The following is a 21,754-nucleotide window of genomic DNA, read 5'->3' as shown; positions in this document are numbered from 1 at the left end:
GGATGTTTCTGGCTTTCTTAGGGTATATGCCTAATAGTGGTATTGCTGGGCGAGAGGGCACATACTTGGTGATTTAAGTATAATTCCAAATTGTTTTTCAGAATGGTAGGATTAATTCACAGCTGTATCAACAGTGGGTCTGTCTTCTCATAATTCTTCCAACATTTTGTCATTTTGATCTGTGTTATCTTTGCCAGCTTGATGGGTATCAGATGAAAATTCAGAGTTGTCTTAATTTGCCTCTTATTAGTTATTTGGTCCATTCTTTCATATAATTGCTGCCTGCATTTCTTCTTTTGAAGATTGCCTGTTTGTATCCCTTGACCACTTTCCTACTGTAGACAAAACACCACTGCGTTACACACAGACATACTCCAATATGTTCAGCCATTTAATCAAACAACAAGCATTATTAAGGGCCTACTATGCATGCCAGGCCCCATGGTAGGTGCTGGGGATGCAAATACAAAAGTGAGACATTCTTCAAATAATGGGCACCTACTTTGTTTCTAATTTTTTGCTACCACAAAAAGTGCCACTATGGTTATTATGGTATCTATGGGGTCTTTCATTATGCCTTTGTCCTCTTTGTAGCATAAGTCTAACAGTGTCATCTCTAGATCAAAGGGTATGTTGTTATTTTTCTCATATAATTAAAATTATTTTCCAAAATGGCTGGGCCAATCTACTAAAATGTCTATACCCTCTGATCCAGTATTATCACTACTGGGCATAGATATTCCAAGGAAATCAAAACAGAAAAAACAATCCCACAAATACAAAAATATTTGTAGCAGCATTTTTCGTGATTGAAAAAACTGGAATCAAAATGGGAGCCCATTGATTGGGAAATGGCTGAATGAACTGTGGCATACTAATGTAATGGAATATTACTATGGACTAAGAATATGAGGAATCCTGAAACATGGGAAGATTTTTATGAACTGCTATATCATAAAATAAATAGAACCAAGAGAACCATATACACAATGTCTATGATTATGAAAAGGAAAATAACAGACATCATGAAAGGACCAATACTGACTTGATGATGAAACATATTTCTCTTCTTTCTATGAAGAAGTGGTAAACTGTAGATGTGGAATGCTCTGTTTATTTTGTTTGTTTGTTTTTATTTTTTGGCAGGGCAATTGGGGTTAAGTGACTTGCTCAAGGTCACACAGCTAGTACATGTGTCAAGTGTCTGAGGCCACATTTGAACTCAGGTCCTCCTGACTCCAGGGCCGGCGCTCTACTCACTGCACCACCTAGCTGCCCCGGAATGCTCCATTTATTATCAGACATGGTTAATGTGTCACTCCTTTTTGCTTAACACATTCTCTGTAACATGGAAGGGAACTATGTAAGGCTGTTATTGAGAAATAATATTCTCATAAAAATAATGACATTCTCACAAAATGATATTCTATATAAAATACACTATCAACCATCAATACTTTAAAAAAAAGGAATGGTGGGTGGATGCCAGATGAATAAGGAGTTGATATTTTATCCTACAGGCAAAAAGAAGCCATTGAAATTAATTGAGCAAAAGAATGACATGGTCAAACCTATGTTTCAGGAATATCAGATTTTGTAGTTGCATGCAAGATGGATTGGAGAGGGGAAGAATCTGGAAACAAGGAAAATGATGAAGAGGCTATATTATAATAGCCCAGATGAGAGGTGGTGATAGCCTAAACTAGGGAAATGACCCTCTGAATGGAGAAAAGGGCACAGATGGAAGAGACACAGAGGTAGAATGGATGTAACTTTGATAAATGTCTGGACAGTAGGAGAAAAGGAGGGGAGGGTCAAATATAACTCCAAGGCTATGAGCTTAAGTAAGTGGAAGGACAGTGATAACCTCAACAGAAACAGGAAAGTTTGGGGCAGAATCAGGTTAATGAGAGAAGACAGTAAGTTCTGTTTTAGTCATTCTGAGTTGGATATTTAAAAAAATTTAGTATTTTGTTTTTTCCTAATTACATGTAAAAACAATTTTTAATGTTCAATATTTAAAATTTTGAGTTTTTAATTCTTTTTCTTCCTCCCTACTGTCCCCCTTTTCACTGAGAAGACAAGCAATTTGATATAGGTTTTACATGTACAGTTATTCAGAACATATTTCCATATTAAAAAACCAAAACTCAGACCAAAAAAAACCAAGAAAAATAAAGAAACTTTAAAAAAGTATGTTTGATCTCCATTCAGACTCCAACAATTCTTTTTCTGGAGGTGGACAGCATTTTTCATCGTAAGTCCTTCAGAACTGTTTTGCATCACTGTATGCCTGAGAATAGCTAAGTCATTCACAGCTAATCACTGCACAATACTGTTGTTACTATGTACACTGTTTTCCTGGTTCTGCTTACTGTTGAGTTTAAGATTCTTATAAGACATTTGACCATAAAATTTAAAGCAAGAAGGAACTTGTCCTTTGTCATACCAATATCTAGTCCAATTCTCTCATTTCAGAGACAGGAAACCAGATAGGTGAAGTGATTGGCCTAAGGAGACAAAAGTAAGAAAAAGCAAATTTCAATCCAGATGCTTAGTAGACAGTTGGCACTGTGGGACTGAAGTTCAAAAAACTAGATGTATAGATGTGGGTGTCATCAGCATATAGATGATAATTCAATCCATTTAAGTTGATTAGATCACCTAGAGAGAAAATGTAGAGAGAGAAGACAGCCAGGATACTTATGGTGAGATACTGGGAAGATGATCTAGCAAAAAACTGAGAAGGAACAGCTGAACAGATAGGAAGGGAACCAGGAGATAAAAACATCATAAAAACCCATAAAGCACAATTTATTGAGATGAAGGGAGTGGTCAATATTATAAAATGCTACAGCAAGGTCCCATGCCAGAAGTGGTACTTCCAACTAGTGGACATGTGTTCAAATCCTATCGTTGTCATTTACTACTTATGTGAATTTGGGCAAGTCACTTAACCTCTTGAAGCCTCAGTCCCTTCATCTGTAAAATGAGGAAGTAGAGAGCTACCCTTCATCTAAGGTCCCTTCTAGTCCTAACTGTATGATCCTATATAGAAAATTAATGCGAATAAATAAGAAAGATTCATTCCTCAATGAAAAAGTAGTTAAAGGATATGAACAAGCAGTTTTCAAAAGGAGAAAAACAAACTATCAATGGCCATATATGAATGAATACTCCAAACCACCAAGAATAATACAAATCAACATGACTCTGAAGTTTTACCTTACACGCATTGTGACAGACAAAGATAACAAAGGATAGAAATGTTAAATATGTCAGAAACACTGCAGGAAGACAGGCACACTATTGCACTATTGGTAGAACTGTGAATCAGTCAAACAATTCTGAAAAAAAAATTGGAACTTTTAAGAGAAAGATCACTAAGCTATCTATAACCTATAAGTGACAGCAATACCAATACGTACTCCAAGGATGTCAAGGACAAAAGTAAAGTTCCCATATACACAAAATTACTTATAGCAGCATCTGTGTGGTAGCAAAAAACAAACAAAACCAAAACAAGGCAGGTGTTTGTCAACTGGAGAATGGCTAAACAAGTTATAATATAAAACATTAACAAATTATTAAGATAAAAAATACTGAAATGAAATTCCCATATGCCAGTATCCCAAAATAGAGGTCTCATTCTGTCCCTTGTGTCCATCAGCTCTCTAACAGGATGGTGGGGGGAGGCAGCATTCTTTATTATCAGTCCTGGAGAATTATGATCAGAGTTCAACAGAATTTCAAAGTTTTTCAAAACTGTTTATTTTTACAATGCTGTTGTTATAGTATAAATCATTTTTCTGATCCTGATCACTTCATTCTGTGTCAATTCAGTCAAGTTTCATTGGTAAGCTGAACGAATGAATGAATTTGAATGAATCAAAGTGAAGTAAGCAGAACCAAGAAAACAATATAGACAATGACTGCAACAATGTAAATAGAAGGAACATTTAATAAATTGAAATTAAACACGGTGTAATTATAATGACCAAATTTGGCCTTGATGAAGATAAGAGAATGCACCTCCTTTTTTTGCAGGGAAAGGGGAGCTATATATATGTGAAACATTGCAGGCATCATTTTGATGACCTATCTTTTTCTTTCTTTTTTATTCTTTATTAAAAGGAATGGCTCTTTGGGTGGGGGAAGGTGGGAGAAGGGATATGTTGGAGAAAAGGTAATGTAAAAACAGAAGATATCAATAAAAGTTTTTTAAAAAAGAAAAAAAATTGTGGAAATGACTAATTCAGAGAAAAGGGAAGGGTCTTCAGGGAAGACCTATGTGAAATGATACAGAATAAAGTGAGAAGAAACAGGAAAACAATTTATACAGGGAACACAATAATTTGAAGGAAAATAATACTGAAAAGTTTCAGAACTTGGATCAAGGCAGTGGGCCAGTACTGTCAGGTATGACCAATATTTCAGTTTATTTTGCTTAACTAAGTACTTTTTTTTTTTGTTATGGAAAAGAGTGACATGAGATAGCCACCACTTGGAAGTGACAGCAATGTAAGAGAAAAAGCTATTAATAAAACATTTGCTTTTAAAAGAAAGAAAATTGCCCATATCAGGACACATCTGACTAGCTACCAGTTGAGGAGTACTCTTTGAGACACACATCTTGGAAAGGTCAGTGATCTTCCCAGCTGTCCAATGAACCAGGCCCAGAATGGAATAAGAAGATAGCAAGTAAGAATGAATACACCTGAGAAATTCCACCATACTCTCATGACTAAACTACCAGATCCTGCCATTTCCTCCTTGGAAATGTTTCATGATCTCTTGGCTTTAATAAAGCATTCTCTGTGTTCACTGCCACCACCCTAATACCTAAGTTTTTACTACCTCTCAAGCCTAGTTCATTAGTAAGAAGCTTTTAGTTTATTTCACAGACTCCATGACAGTGGGTTATCCATTACATTTCAAAAGATTAAAAATGATTATTTATTCATCAGAAAGACCAAGACATAGTGATCGGAGCTCCTTTCTTTTTGTGAAATCATTCACCTATCAGTAAAGTTCTACTAAAATATATCTCCCTAAAATATCAACTTTAAAATGCTTTAGATATTAATTCTGAGTGCTTGTGTTTCCTTATTTCCAATGTCTCCTGAATGGTATTCTAAAATGATTTTCACTTGAATAAAATTGAAGGCAAAGAGTAATGACAGAATTCTTGCTTGTGAGAAAGAATCTACTACAACCATCATCACATTTGTTACCTTCAAAGTTGTCATCTTTCAAGTCAAACTAATGAGCTAGGTAATATCTTTCTCTGCATAAAATTAAACAAATTACGGGGTACTTGGAAGTAGGTCACAAGGCAATGAAAATACCACAATAGCTTCTTTCCTTTAAAAAAAAAAGCTAATATCAATAAATTCAAAATCAGCTTCCATTAATTATTTTTAAAAGCAAAGTTTCCACTTGACAAAACTCGCACTACTTTAAAAACAAGACAAAATTTAACAAACCACAAAAACACTAGAAAAAACACCTAATAACAAATAAAATAAAGAGGGCTAGATTACATGGTGAGTTTTACAAGTTAAGTAGAACAGGAGAAAGCGGGGAATTGACTGTAAAGTATAATCCGAAGAGGGAAGAACACAAGCCTAAAAATAATTTTTCTAACCATCATATTACCTAAAATTTCACCAGAAAAAATGAGTCCGCCTTTCCCCCAAGATGGCGCCGAAGGTGAACAAGGAAGCCATTGTCCTCCCCCAAGACAGAGGCCAAGTCCAAGGCCTTGAAAGTCAAGAAGGTGGTGTTGAAGGGTGTCCACAGCCACAAAAAGAAGATGATCCGAACATCCCCCACCTTTCAGTGACGCAAGACACTAAGACTTCGAAGGCAGCCCAAATACCCTCGGAAAAGTGCCCCTCGGAGAAACAAGCTGGATCACTATGCCATCATTAAGTTCCCCTTGACCACTGAGTCTGCTATGAAGGAGATTGAGGACAACAACACCCTAGTCTTCATTGTGGACATCAAAGCCAACAAGCATCAGATAAAGCAGGCAGTAAAGAAGCTGTATGACATAGATGTGGCCAAGGTCAACACACTGATCCAGCCTGATGGAGAGAAGAAGGCCTATGTCCGACTTGCTCCAGACTACGATGCTTTAGATGTTGCCAACAAAATTGGAATCACCTAAACTGTGTCCAGATATCCCACTCCACCTACAATAAAAAGTTTTCTAGTGTTAAAAAAAAAAAAGAAAATACAAGTCCTCAGGTCTTTATATTTTCCAAAGTCCCCTACAAAACTGAAACTACCCCTTATTACTCAGGAAAGGTGCCCACTGGATAGTTAGGGAATTCCAGGGCTCAAGAACAGGGAAAAGAGTGATAAAAGTGGTAAAGTGTAAAAGACAATTGATGCATACTTCACAATTATGCCCTGCTAAATTACCCTAAAGGGTGATCAAGTATCTGATTGGAAACCAGACCAAAATAACCAACACTTTGCCACTCACTGTTCAAATAAAGAATATATGATAGGCAACACCACGTAAAAAAAAAAACCACATCAAATCATTAATGAGAAATACAAATTAAAGCAATTCTGAGGTTTAAATCTCATATCTATCAAATCACCAAAGCAGGAACAATCAACGTTGGAGAGACTATGGAAAAGCATGCTAACCAATTACTGGAGCTGTGAATTGGTCTCTCGGAAAAAAAACTTGGAATTCTGCAAAGTGTCATTAAAGTTAGTACCCTTAGACACAGTAATCCCACTACTGGGTATAAGTCAGTCAATCAATTGATCACAAACAATCAAATACCAGACAACGTGTAGGTTACTGGACATACAAATACAAAAGTGAGACATTCCTGCCCCCAAGAAGCTTATATTCCACTGGGGGACAGGATTTCTACGCAAGGAGGTCAAGAACAGAAAGGTCAAGTGATTGAAGGCCATCTGCAGGTAAAGAATAGATGTAGAAGTGAAGCACAGGGATATAAGGGATGATGAGAGGTTAGTGTGAGAGGAATTTCTATGCTCTTGATCATGGTCTTAAAACACTTAGGAGTGATGGTGAAATCAAGAATAAAACCACCCCTGTGTGTGCCCAATGGGGAGTAAAGATTGTAACAGGCCAAGGGAATTTGAGAGGACTGATGAACTGGGAAGCCATTCTACATCTGTAGACTCTTGCTTGTCAGGTTTTATTTTCAGTTCTCTAGAACTGAGTCAATTCAACCGCAGACTGCTCTTTAGTACTGTTCTGGTTTATGTTATTATAATATTATTCTCTTGCTTTTGGTTACTTTGCTCTAAAGCAAACATTTCATGTAAATGTTCCCATGTCTCTTTTAATTGTTCATAAATGTTTTTTCTCCTGATGAACTTTTATTCCGTTACATTAATATGCCACAATTTGTTCAGCCATTCCTCATAAGTAAGCACTTTATTTCCAATTTCTTGCTGCCAACACAGAGTGATGATAATAATTACAATAATAACAACAACAGCTAACATTTATATGGTACTTATTATGTGCCTGGTACTGTACTAAGCACTTTACAATTATCATCTAATTTGATTCTCACAACAATCCTGGGAGGCAGGTGCTATTATTATCCCCATTTTACAGAAAAGGAAACCAAGGCAAACAGAGGTTAAGTGACTTACCCAAGGTCATAGGGCTAGTAAGTGTCTGAGGCTGAATTTGAACTCACATCTTCTTGACTCCAGGTCCAGTGTTTTATCCTTTGTGTCATCTGGCTGTTTAACTCCTCTTGAGCCTCAGTTTTCTTATCCATAAAATGGGATAATGATATTTGTATTACCTATCTCACCAGAGAGCTATAAACTATGAAGTGCTATGTAAGCATGAGTTACTTTGCTTAAGTAATTAACCCGGTTGTTCTTTCTCCATCTGAGCATTTCACACTCTCCCCTGTCCTCATTTCATATTGCAGTCTGAAATCCCATCATAACCTTACCCCACTCTGTATTGGTAATTAAGGTGGGACTTTTTACCATTTTTAGAATGCTAAATTAAGTGTCTTTGATTGAGCCTTACTAGGTACAAAGCCCCAGGCCCAAACCCCTATTTACTAGGTGCGAAGCCTATGTGAGGGTAAAACCCCCAGGGCCCTAAGGGAAGTTGTTAAGACCAGAGCTAATAGTACCCATCTAAGTTCTGGTAGCTCAGATGACATCTGATGATGGCTAAAGACTGTATAAAAAGAGAGAACAGAGCTTGGGGGCTCTGAGCCACTGAAGGAGTGGTGCATGACTCAGGGCCAGATGTTTTTAAGAGGTCCCCAGCTCATGAACTCAGATGTTGATGGTTTCTGGGTAACTGTGAATTGTTATCTGGTCTGTTTATATTGTGTATGTTTGTAACTTTTTGTATTTGCTCTGAAGTTCAGCCTGCTGGCTTTTCCTCCTGAACTAAGCAAATTTATATGTATATGTTGGATTAAAGTAAGATTGTTAATGCTTTAATATTACTTTCCTTAGTAAAGCAGATCAAAAGAACCTGTGCTGGCAGCATTCTTGTTGTTGGGCTTGTGTTGGTCTTTCAACCCCACAACAGCTGCTAGCTGAATTGTTGCAACACACCCCATCCTGACCTCCCCATTCTCTCCTTCTTTTACTCAGTCCTGGACCTAACCACTGTCCTCCTAAACATCTGCCCTGGGCCCCACTGATTTTCTCTAGTCTCCTGTTTCTATAACCCTTTGCCCTCCTTGACTATCCTATGCCTCTTCTACTGTTGGCTTGGATTTCTCACCAGTAATTTCTCCCTTTCTCTAAACCTTCCACTCACATGGGCACCATGCTAGTTAAGGCCCTCATTACCTCTCACCTGGACTATTTTAACAGCTTCCCAATTGGTCTCTCCTGCCTTGTCTCTATCCATTCCAGTCCAGCCTCCGTATAGCTATTAAACTGATTTTCATAAAACACACATCTCATCAAGTCATCACCCTAGTCAATAAACTTCAATGGTTCCCTATTGCCTAAAGGATAAACTATAAAGTCTTCTGTTTCACTTTTAAAGCAAACCTGGTCACAAACTATGTTTCCTATCTTGTTATATATTATTCTCCTACGCATATTCTGCATTCCTCTAGGAGATTGGTGGTTTTATCATTCTTCATACATGACACTCCATTTCCAACTCTGTGCCTTTGTACTGCTTATTATCAATGCCTGGAATGTACTCCCTACTCACCTCAATGATTAATCGATTAATTTGGGAACTTTCCAGTAGGTCAGTGTCAGGAAGGATCAAAGTGGATTCTGCTCTAGGCTGAAGGCATCCTATTGCTGAAATTCATCAGAATCTCTATGAATACTAAATGACCAAAGAGGGGTTATATACTCCACAACTGGCCTTAATATGAAGTGTACTTCCTGGGGCAATTTTAGATTCCACAGGTCTAGCCATATCCCAAAATGTTAATTTCAGTCATCTCAGGAGGATACAGGGTTAGTTGAAGATGCTACAGGGCTAATAAGAATTGAATTTGTGGTATGGCACTGTACTGCTCTCCATAGTTTACTCAATCTGTTAGACAGAACATTGTGACATTTTGGCATGCACTGGGGCCTCTTTGTTGGACATCTGCTGGCAGGCACTGGACTATTATGGTATATAAACAAACTACTTTTTTCTGGGAGCCAAGATGGTGAAGTAAGAAGTAAGTCACTCTCACCCTCCCTAAGTGACCTCTGAAAGCCCAGAAAATATCACTCCAGGAAAAATCCTGAACAGCTGAACCAGCAGAAAGATGAGGTACAGCAGTCTTGCAGCCTAGAAAGCTTGAGAGATTAATGGGAAAGGCCTCTCTCCCTCTGGAGGAAGGGGAGCAGTACAGTACAGGAGAGCAGGTGCCCCAGCAAGTGAGTGGTAAGCTCCACCTCAGCAAACCAGGGGGAGATCCTGTGCCCCAAAGTGGTAAGTGTCCACACCAGGGCTCCTACCCCACCCCTCAAATGCCTTAGCACACGCAGGGTAACTGGTAGACACCAGCTCAGAAAAACACCATGTGTGCTGGTGTTCTCCAGCAGCCAAATTTCCCAGTGCTTCAGCACAACTCCAGGAAGCACAGCTCCAGGCTGGCAGACATCCTCCAGCATCCAAACATTTGAGTTCAAGGCCCAGGTGAGCAGGACTCAAACATTCAAGTGCAAGGTCTGGGTGAACAGACATCCCCCAGGGGCCAGACTCCCCACCAGAGAGCTCCTGTGTTGCTGACCCCACCTCAGCACCAGGTAAGCTGCCAGACCCCTAAGCCTCCAGCTGCCAGCACCTGAGGCCCCAGAACACAAAGCCAGTGACCAGGTCCCAGGCTCCTGGCACAAGAAGCTTGGGTCAGTGCCCCTGTGCTTCAGCAGGAGAGCTCAACTCTAAAAGCCAGGAATTAGGCAAACACTACGAGCAAAAAGCAGAAACAGACAATGACTATGGATTCTTATTAGGGGGACAAGGAAGATCAAGACACAAATTCAGAAGAGGACAATATTGTCAATATATCCACATCAACCTCAAAGAGGAATCAAGCCCAAAAATCCTTCCTGGAAGAGCTGAAGAAGGATTTTAAAAGTCAAATAAAAGAGGTAAAAGAAAAGTTGGGAAAAGAAATGAGAGGTATGCAAGAGAGAGTCAATAGCTTGGCAAAGGAAGGACAAAAATCGAATGTAGAAAATGAGTCCTTAAAAAGTAGAATTCACCAAATGACACAAGTGGGAAAAGGACCCATATGTACAAGGATATTTATAGCGGCCCTTTTTGTGGTAGCTAAGAATTGGAAATCAAAGGGATGCCCATCAATTGGGGAATGGCTGAACAAGCTGTGGTATATGAAGGTAATGGAATACTATTGTGCCATAAGAAATGGGGATGATACAGTCTTCATAACAACCTGGAAAAACCTACACGACATAATGCTGAGTGAGCAGAGCAGAGCCAGGAGAACATTATACACAACCACAGATGTATGGATTCTGTGAGGACCAACCCTGACAGACTTCGCTCTTCTCAACAACACAAGGTACAAGGACAACTCCAAAGGACTCACGATGGAGAATGCTATCCAGAGAAAGAACTATGAAGTATGAATGCAGATTGAGGCACACTTCATGCTAGCCTTCCCCCCACCGCCTTTTTTTTTCTTTTTCGCTCTTTTGTTTTTGTTTTTGGGTTGGTTTTTTTTTTGGTCCTGTTTCTTCTTTTGCATGATTCATTTTATTGATCACAGTTCTCCTCCATAACTTGACTAGTGTGTAAATTAATTCAATGCGAAGTTATACATGGAAGCTATATGGGATTCCATGCCATCTTGGGGAGGGAGGGGGGGAAGGAGGGGAGAAAATTTGGAACTCAAAATTATGTAGAACCGAGTGTTGTAAACTAAAAATAAAAAAAAATGCTATCAAAAAAAAAAAAGAATTCACCAAATGAAAAACCACCAATCTCCTGGAGGAATGCAATAACTTCCTTTTAAAATTTTTATTAATTAATTTATTTTTGGTTTTCAACATTTACTTACACAAGATTTTGAGTTCAAAATTTTCTACCCATCTCTCCCCTTCCTCCACCCTCAGACAACATCCCCAAACATCCCCAAATCTGCCCTCCCTTCTATGGAGACCCCTCTTCTCTTATCCCTTTGTCTTCTATTTTCCTGTAGGGCAAAATAGATTTCTATATCCCATTGCCTGTATATCTTATTTCCCAGTTGCACGCCAAAAGAATTTTTAACATTTGTTTTTAAAACTTTGAGTTCCAAATTCTCTCCCTCTCTCCCCCCCTCCCCACCCACCCTCATTGAGAAGGCAAGCAATCTGGTATAGGTTATACATAAGTAGTCATGCAAAACACTTCCATAATAATCATGTTGTGAAAGACTAACTATATTTCCCTCCATCCTGGCTCACCGCGCCCCCCCCATTTATTCTATCCTCTCCTTTGACCCTGTACCTCCTCAAAAGTGTTTGCTACTGATTACCCCCTCCCCCAATCTGCCCTTCTCTCTATCATCCCCTGCTCTTATCCCCTTCCCCCCTACTTTCCTGTAGGGTAAGATAGATTTTCATACCCAATTGAGTGTGTATGTTATTCCTTCCTTAAACCAAATCCGATGAGAGTAAGGTTGCCTCGTTCCCTCTCACCAACCCCCTCCTCCGCTCTACTGTAAAAACTTTTTCTTGACTCTTTTATGAGAGGCAATTTACCCCATTGTACCTCTCTCTTTCTCCTTCTCCCAGTACATTCCTCTCTCACCCCTAAATTTTATGTTTTAGATATCATCCCTTCATATTCAACTCACTCTGTGGTGGCTCTCTCTCTCTCCTGTGTGTGCGTGTGTGTGTGTGCATGTATATATATTACCTCCAACTACCCTCTTTCCATGTAGGAATGTAAACAGTTCAACTTTAATAAGTCTTTTATGATTTCTCTTTCCTGTTTACCTTTTCATGCTTCTCTTGAGTCTTATATTTGAAAGTCAAATTTTCTATTCAGCTCTGGGCTTTTCATCAAGAATGCTTGAAAGTCCTCTATTTCAGTGAATATTCCTTTTTTCCCCTGAAGGACTATACTCAGTTTTGCTGGGTAGGTGATTCTTGGTTTTAAAACTACCTCCTTTGATCTCCAGAATATCATATTCCAAGCATTTTAATCCCTAAATGTAGAAACTGAAAAATCTTGTGCTATCATGATTGTGTTTCCACAATACTTGAATTGTTTCTCTCTGGCTGCCTGCAATATTTTCTCCTTGACCTGGGAACACTGGTATTTGGCTATAATATTCCTGGGAATTTTCTTTTTCAGATCTCTTTCAGGAGGTGATCAATAGAGTCTTTCAATTTCTATTTTCCCCTCTGATTCTAGAATATCAGAGTAGTTTTCCCTGATAATTTCTTGAAATTCGATTTTGTCTAGGCTCTTTTTGTGATCATGGCTTTCAGGTAGTCCAATAATTTTTAAATGATCTCTCCTGGATCTATTTTCCAGGTCAGGTCCTTTACCAATGAGATATTTCACATAGTCTTCTATTTTTTCATTCCTTTGTTTTTGTTTTTATAATATCTTGATTTCTCATATAGTCATGATCTTTCATTTGTTCCATTCTAATTTTTAAGGAATTATTTTCTTCAGTGAGCTTTTGAACCTCCTTTTCCATTTGGCCAATTCTGCTTTTTAAGGCATCCTTCTCCCCGTTGGCTTTTTGTACCTCTTCTGCCAATTGGGTTAGTCTATTTTTTAAGGTGTTATTTTCTTCAATATTTATGAGGTCTCCTTTAGCACTAGCTGTTGACTCATTTTTCATAATTTTATTGCATCACTCTCATTTCTCTTCCCAAGTTTTCTTCTACGTCTCTTACCTGATTTTGAAAATCCTTTTTGAGCTCTTCCATGGCCTGAAATAAATTCATATTTTCTTGGAGGCTTTTGATGTAGAAGCTTTAACATTGCTGCCTTCTTCTGGTTGTATGTTTTGATCTTCTTTGTCACCAAAATAAGATTCTATAATCTAGTTTTTTTCTACTGTATGCTCATTTTCCCAGCCAACTACTTGATTTTTTTAACTCTTTGCTAAGGTAAGACTCTGCTTCCAGTGTGAAGGGTGAACTGTCCCAAGTTTCAGGGGTTTTGTGCGGCTGTTTTCAGAGATATTTCTAGGGACATGTAAATTTTCAGTTCTTCAGTATGATCCAAGGAGAGGTGTTTACTCCTTTCTTGGCCTGTACTCTGGTCTGTGAAGGACCACAAGCACTCTTTTCTGCCTTGGAACTGTGAAGAAGATTCCCTCTCCACTGCTGCCACAAGCTCTGCCATGCCAGCATTCCTCCTCACCCCAGGACCAGCACCCAAAAGTGCAACCCAGACTCAAAGCAAGAGAATCCGGCCTCAGTGCTGGCAAAGAGATACCTGTGAACCCCCTCTGATTAGCCACTTGAACCCCCCTACCATCTGTGGGCTGAGAGCTCTGGAAGCAGTTGCTGCTGCTGCTACCACCACTGCCCCGGGACTGAGGATGGACCATGCTCCTCTCTCACCCACATCTGACCCACCCTTCCTACTGACCTTGTAAGCTGTCTTTGGAATTTGTGGGTTGAGAAGTCTGGAAACTGTCACAGCTGCTAGTGATTCAGTCCCCTGAGGACTTCTCTGGTTTTGCTGGGGGCGGGGGGGGGGGGGGGGGGGGGGGAGGCCTGGTCTGTGCATTTTGCACTGGACTGTGCTCCTCTCTCAGACTATTGCAACAGACCCTTCCTGTTGACTTTCCATGTTATCTTGGGCTGGAAATCTGTTTCACTCTGTCATTTTGTGGGTTCTCCTGCTCTAGAATTGGTTTAGAGTCATTTTTACAGGTATTTGGAGAGGTTTGGGGGAGAGCTCAAGCAAGTCCCTTCTTTTATTCCATCCTCTTGGCTCCAACCCCAAAGAAGAACTTCTTAAAAAGTAAAATGTACCAAATGGAAAAGGAGATACAAAATCTAATAGAAGAAAACAATTCATTAAAAATTGGAATTGGGCAAGTAGAAGTCAATGACTCTATGAGATATCAAGAATCAGTCAAACAGAAAAAAAAAGAATGAAAAAAAAAAGCAGAGGTAGCAATACTGATCTCAGACAAAGCAAAAGCAAACATAGATCTAATTAAAAGAGGTAAGGAAGGAAACTAAATCCTGCTAAAAGGTACCATAGACAATGAAGTAATATCATTACTAAACATATATGCACAAAGTGGCATAGCATTCAAATTCTTAGTGGAGAAGTTAAGGGAGTTACAGGAAGAAATAGATAGCAAAACTATACTAGTGGGGGACCTCAACCTCCCCCTCTCAGAACTGGATAAATCTAACCACAAAATAAACAAGAAAGAAGTTAAGGAGATGGATACGATTTTTAAAAAGCTAGATGTAGCTGACCTCTGGAGAAAAGTGAATGGGGATAGAAAGAAATATACCTTTTTCCCAGTGGTACATGGCACCTACACAAAAACTGACTATGTTTCAGGCCATAACAACCTCACAATCCAATGCAGAAAGGCAGAAATATTAAATGCATACTTTTCAGATCATGATGCAATAAAAATTACATATAATAAAGGGTCATGGAAAGATAGACTAAAAATTAATTGGAAACTAAACAATCTAATCCTAAAGAATGAATGGGTCAAACAACAAATCATATAAACAATCAATAGCTTCATTGAAGAAAATGACTTATTAATAATGAGACAACATACCAATGCTTATGGGATGCATCGAAAGCGGTTCTTAGGGCAAGCTTTATATCCCTAAATGCCTACATGAATTAAATATAGAAAGAAGACATCAATGAATTGGGCATGCAACTAAAAAACCTAGAAAATAACCTAATTTAAAATCCCCAATTAAATACCAAATTAGGAATTCTAAAAACCAAAGGAGAGATTAATAAAATTGAAAGAAAATTATTGAACTAATAAATAAAAAGTTGGTTTTATGAAAAAACCAATAAAATAGATAAATATTTGGTTAATTTGATTTAAAAAAAGAAATAAGAAAACCAAATTACCAGCATCAAAACTGAAAAGGGTGAATTCACCACCAAGGATTTGGTGCTAGAAATGTTAGCTTTAGCAATAAGAGAATAAAAAGAAATTGAAGGAATTAGAATAGGCAAAGAAGAAACTAAGTTATCACTCTTTGCAGATGATATGATGATTTACTTAGAAAATCAAGTAAAAAACTACTTGAAATAATAAATAACTTTAGCAAAGTTGCAAGATATAAAATAAACCCACATAAATCATTGGCATTTCTATATATTACTAACGAAGCCCAACAGCAAGAGATAGAAAGAGAAATTCCATTTAAAGCTTCTTCAGACATAGGATATTTGGGAATCTACCTGAAAAAACAAACCCAGGAACTATATGAACACAATTACAAAACATTTCTCACACAAGTAAAGTCAGATCTAAATAATTGGAAAAATATCAGTTGCTCATAGGTAGACCAAGCTAATATAATAAAAATCACAATTCTACCTAAATTAAATTACTTATTCAGTGCCATGCCAATTAAACTACCAAAAAATTATTTTATAGAGCCAGGAAAAAACAGGAACAAAATTCATCTGGAAGAACACAAGTTCTAGAATATCAAGGGAATTAATGGAAACAAAAGCAAAGAAAGGTGGCCTAGCTGTACCAGATCTTGAGTTGTATTCTAAAGCAGCAATCATCAAAACTTCTTGGTACTTGCTAAGAAATAGAGTGGTGAAGCAGTGGAATAGGTTAGGCACGTAAGACATAATAGTCAATGACTATAGTAATCTACTATTTGACAAATTTTAAGACTCCAGATTCTGGGATAAGAACTCACTATTTAACAAAAACTGCTGGGAAACTGGAAAATAGTATGGCAGAAATCAAGCATGTATCAATGTCTCACACCCTATACCAAGGTAAGGTCGAAATGGATGATACCATAACCAAATTAGGAGAACAAGGAATAGTTTACCTGTCAAATCTATGGAGAAAGGAAGAATTTATGACCAAACAAGAGATAGAGAACATTATGAAATGCAAAATGATTAATTTTGGTTACATTAAATTAAAAAGTTTTGCACAAACAAAACCAATGCAACCAAGATTAGAGGGAAAGTAGAAAGCTAGAAAACAATTTTTACAGCCAGTGTTTTTGCTAAAGGCCTCATTTCTAAAATATATAGAGAACTGAGTCAAATTTATAAGAAAACAAGTTATTGCCCAATTGACAAAGTGTTCAAAGTATATGAACAAGCAATTTTCAGAGGAAAGAATTAAAGCTATCTATAATCACATGAAAAAATGCTCTAAATCACTACTGATTAGAGAAATGCAAATCCAAATGACTCTGAGGTACCTCATCAAACCTATCAGATCGGCTAACATGACAAAACAGGAAAATGATAAATGTTGGAGAAGATGTGGGAAAATTGGAACACTAATGCATTGCTGTTGGAGTTGTGAACTGATCCAACCATTCTGGAGAGCAATTTGGAACTATGCCCAAAGGGCTATAAAACTGTGTATACCCTTTGACCCAACAATACCACTTCTAGGTCTACATCCCAAAGAGATCATAAAAATGGGAAAAGGACCCACATGTACAAAAATATTTATAGCAGCTCTTTTTGTGGTAGCCAAAAATTGAAAATTGAGGGGATGTCTATCAATTGGGGAATGGCTAAACAAGTTGTGGTAAATGAATATACAGGAATATTGTTGTCCTATAAGAAATGATGAGCAGGCAGATTTCAGAAAAACGTGGAAAGACTTATATGAACTGATGCTCAGTGAAATGAGCAGAACCAGGAGAACACTGTACACAGTAACGGCCACATTGTGCAATGACTGACCTTGACAGACTTAGCTCTTCTCAGCAATGCAAGGATCTAAGACAACTCCAAAAGATTCATGATGGAATATGCCATCCACATTCAGAGAAAGAACTTTGGAGTCTGAATGCAAATGGAAGCATATCATTTGCTCTCCTTTTGTTGTTTTATTTTGTTTCTTCTTTCTCATAGTTTCTCCCATTAGTTCTAATTCTTCTTTACATCATGACTAATGTGAAAATATGTTTAATATGAATGTATAAGTAGAGCCTATATCAGATTGCACATCATCTTGGCGAAGGGGAGGGGAGGATGGGGGAGAAAATTCAAAACTCAAAATCTTATGGAAGTGAATGTTGAAAACTGAAAATAACTAAATTATATATATATACACACACATACACCAAAATACTTTGCTTCCTACTGCCTATCCAGTGGATGTCATTTAATATAATCACTTTGGACTAGAATATCTTTATTACTAGTTTAACCATTCACATTATAGTTATTTGCAATGCTGCTATATTCAAATTTCTTCATGCTTAGCATCAAAGTAAAAAAAAACAAACAAACAATCCCAAACTTACCAGTTCACAAAATACTTTCATCAGTCTACTTTCCCCCACAAGGGGTACAGAAGCAGCAAAATAAATAAATCTATGTTTGTTTTTGCTTCTTCAACATGAATCATCTCCTCACTATGGATGAATAGCTAGCTACTTGTCAGGCTGAACGAGGAATGAAAAGGAACAATTTTTTTCTAATGATGAACTTTTAAAAAGTTTCAAATATATGAACCCCACATCAAATCATCTCAAAACATTAGTTATAATAGAACATTGTAAAATTGCTGCCTAAAACCTACAAATTTTTCATGTCTTAACAAAATGCATTCTGATCTGTGAACCTCATATTAAAACCAATCTCTAATTTTCACTTGTTCAAACTTCCTAACTTTGTACTAAGAATTACTGATTTCTACCTTTCATTAACATTGGGAGGATTCCTCAAATTAAATAACAAGGTATGTTAAGATGTGAAAGAAGTTGCTATTATCCCTATACAGCCATACTCAAAAAACAGAGGAAAACATAACATTTTATTAGTGCACCTGTTTTTGTTTTAAAGGTGGCTTGTACTCTGTGGTTTAGTACATTTCAACAGGAAATGAACTGCTCTTTGAAGAGTGGGGAAAGCAATGTTTCTCTCTGACTTTTAAGACACTAGAACAAAACCCACGACATTGTAACTGCTTCTAGTTCTTGTATAAATGTCGACTGTAACTGTACATTTGAATTTTAGACCATAACTTAGCAATAATATTTTAATTATAAGACCTGGTAGTCGCCTTTCTCCTTACCTTTCAGTTCTAAAAGAACCTTTGGCTAATTGTCATTCAAATGCTATTCCACAGAGCAAGAGAAGAAGCTTCCATGAGTAATCAGTTCTAAATGCTTACACAGTCTTGTCTTTCCAGTTGCATATTTCTATGTATAGCAGTGCAAAGTTAATCTTCAAATATATACACTTTACTTCTGAACATGAATCTCTAGTCCATAACTACTACTGGTAATTTCTACAACAAATGTTTTATCATACATATTCTGTTAATTAAAAACAAATTACACAAAATTATTTTAGTGCTTTTTCAATGTCCTTCCTGTACTTAAACAGTCATATGCCCTCAAACTTTTCTTTCCACAAATGGAATAATAATTTTTAAAAAACCAGGTAATTTAAAGTGTTATTTTTTATACAACCTCCAGTTCTCCTCTCTGGTTTAAATTCAGATCCTTTTTGGCAAAGCATTAGAAGACTTTTTAAACTAATCTTCTTTAAAAAAAAAAAACCAACACCACAGTTGACACAATAGATAAAACAAATACTCAGTAATCTAAATAGAAAACACAAGATGATCCAGGGTTGAAAAGGACAATACAGAAAACAGACTGTCATTGCCTTGTCTGCAATAATCACAGTAAGAAATTGACTGCCATCCCTGCATAAAGAGTATTTTGTAAACCACAGAAAAGGCTTCCTAGAAAATAGATAGAAATTCAGTCTCAAAGACTTCTTCATGTCTACCATGTAAGTGAACAATCTGAGAGCAATCAAAAAAGTTCTTTCCTTCAAAGACCAGATGAAAGAATTGCCAAAGATCCCTTACTAAATAATGGAAAGTTAGACAGCTATACTGGACATGTTACAAACAGTCCAACCTCTCAGACACAAATAGTGAATTTTACAGGGGAGTGAGCATTCGTACATATCTACATACTTCAAACACAATATGATACGTACCATAAGATTTGTAAGTACTTAAATCTATTTTCACACACATTCTAAAAACATGTAGAGATATAGCCTGAAGTCAAAAGAACATCTTGCTAATGTAAAAACATTTCATATCAAATATCTCTGAGAAAGCTCTGATATTCAAGATATATAAGCAACTTAACAGAAATATTTAAGACCGGAAGCCACTCCCCAAAAGATAAGTGGTCAAAGGATATGAAAAACAGCCTTCAAAAGAAGAATGACAAACTTAGAAACTACAACAAACAATGTTCTAAATCAAATAATAAGATAAATGCAAATGAAAAGAAACCTGAAATATCAATCACCTCAAACTCAGAAAATTATCAAAGATGACAAAAGATAGGAAAAGTCAATATTGAAGATTCTGTGGAAAGATAGGCACACCAATACATAGCTGGTGGAACTACAGATAAACCATTCCGAAAATTAATATGGAATTATGCTAATAAGGTCATTAAAATATCAGTATCTTTTGACTTGGAGATTCCACTACTTGGCATACATACTCCAGAAAGGTAAATGTCCCATGAACAACAAAATATTTGTAGGAGCACTTTTCATAGTAGCAAGAACTGGAAACAAAGTAGATATCCACCAGTTGGGGAATGGCTAAACAAGCTATGGTACACATGGATGTAATGAAATGCTACTGTTCGGTAAGAAAGAGTGAATAATGAATACAGAAAAATACTAGAAGACTTGCATGGACTGATGCAAAGTGAATTAGAAGAACCAGGAAAATAATATACAGAAGAACTATAACAATGTAAATGGACAGAATGACAAGAAAATAATTGAAACTAAATGCAGTGAAATTACAAAGACCAAGCTTGGCCCTGCCAAAATGATATATGAAGCCACCCTCCCCCCTCTGCAGAGGTAGGAGACCAGGGGTGTCTCACACCCATATACATGTCCCATACCCACTACATTTAATGTCAGACTTTTTTATGTGTTAAATTTTGATAACCTGTCTTTTAAAAAATTCTTTATTATAGGAAATGGCTCTCTGGGAAGGGGTGAAAGGGGGCTACCTTGAGAAATGCAGGGGGTATAAATATGTAAACAAATAAATAGATCAATCACTCACCCAACAAGCATTTATTTATTAAGCACTTACTATTGTGCATGGCACTGGACCAGGTACTGCAATTACAAAGAAAAGCAAAATAGTCCCTGCCTTCAAGGAGATAGAGAAACTTCATCCAAGATAACAGGAAAAAGTATGGGTAACCTCTAAGGTTTGGTTTGATTCTTGATAATACTCTAAGACAAGACTTGTAAAGAACCATAATTTGCACTTACCACCTATATGATTCTGAGCAAGTTATTTAACCTTTGAAGTACTTCAGTATTTAATCTCTTTTTAATTTTCTCTCCATCTTATTCAGATGTGTACATACTGTACCTTTCCAGTAGAATGAAAACTCTTTGAGAAGTTTCTTTTTTGTTTTTGTATCCCCATTGTCTACCATAGTGTTTTTGTGTCACAGTTTGGTGTTTAATAACTGTTGGTGAGCTGAACTGAACCTGTAAAATAAGGAGGTTGGACTAGGTATGCTCCTCTAAGGATATCCTTCTCTAAGTGCTAAATTGTATGATCCCTAAATGCTAACTAACCCAGTCTTGTTTAGAACTCTTCATTGGACTTTTGTGGAATTGTCTGCTTAGTTTTTGGTCTATTCTGTATTTGCTCAGTTGACCAAGATTCACAGAATGGGATACTTTCTAGTACGGGAGTTTGGGGAAAAACATACTATTAATTCCAAAGCCCCCATTTTTTTCCTTCTGGCTTAACCCTTGCTCTTCTTTAGTCCCCTACATCCACCTTACCTAGACTCAGTCTTCTCCAAGAACTGAGTCCAACCCTCCCTGACCAACCACAACTCCGTAACAAGTGCGCCTGCCTAGGAAGAAGACGGAGCTTTCTAGCCAACTTAAGCGGCCACTTCTTTCACACTAAAAACACCCTCTTCACTTCACATAGTTCCACAGTGAATGCCTTGCCTCTGTTTGGGCACCTACTGCTTTCTTTCCTCCCAACTACACATGATAAACAGCTTGATGTTTTTGGAC

This window comes from Trichosurus vulpecula, chromosome 7, assembly GCF_011100635.1.
Source record: "Trichosurus vulpecula isolate mTriVul1 chromosome 7, mTriVul1.pri, whole genome shotgun sequence".
Taxonomy (NCBI): domain Eukaryota; kingdom Metazoa; phylum Chordata; class Mammalia; order Diprotodontia; family Phalangeridae; genus Trichosurus; species Trichosurus vulpecula.
Note: the sequence above shows the minus strand (reverse complement) of the source record.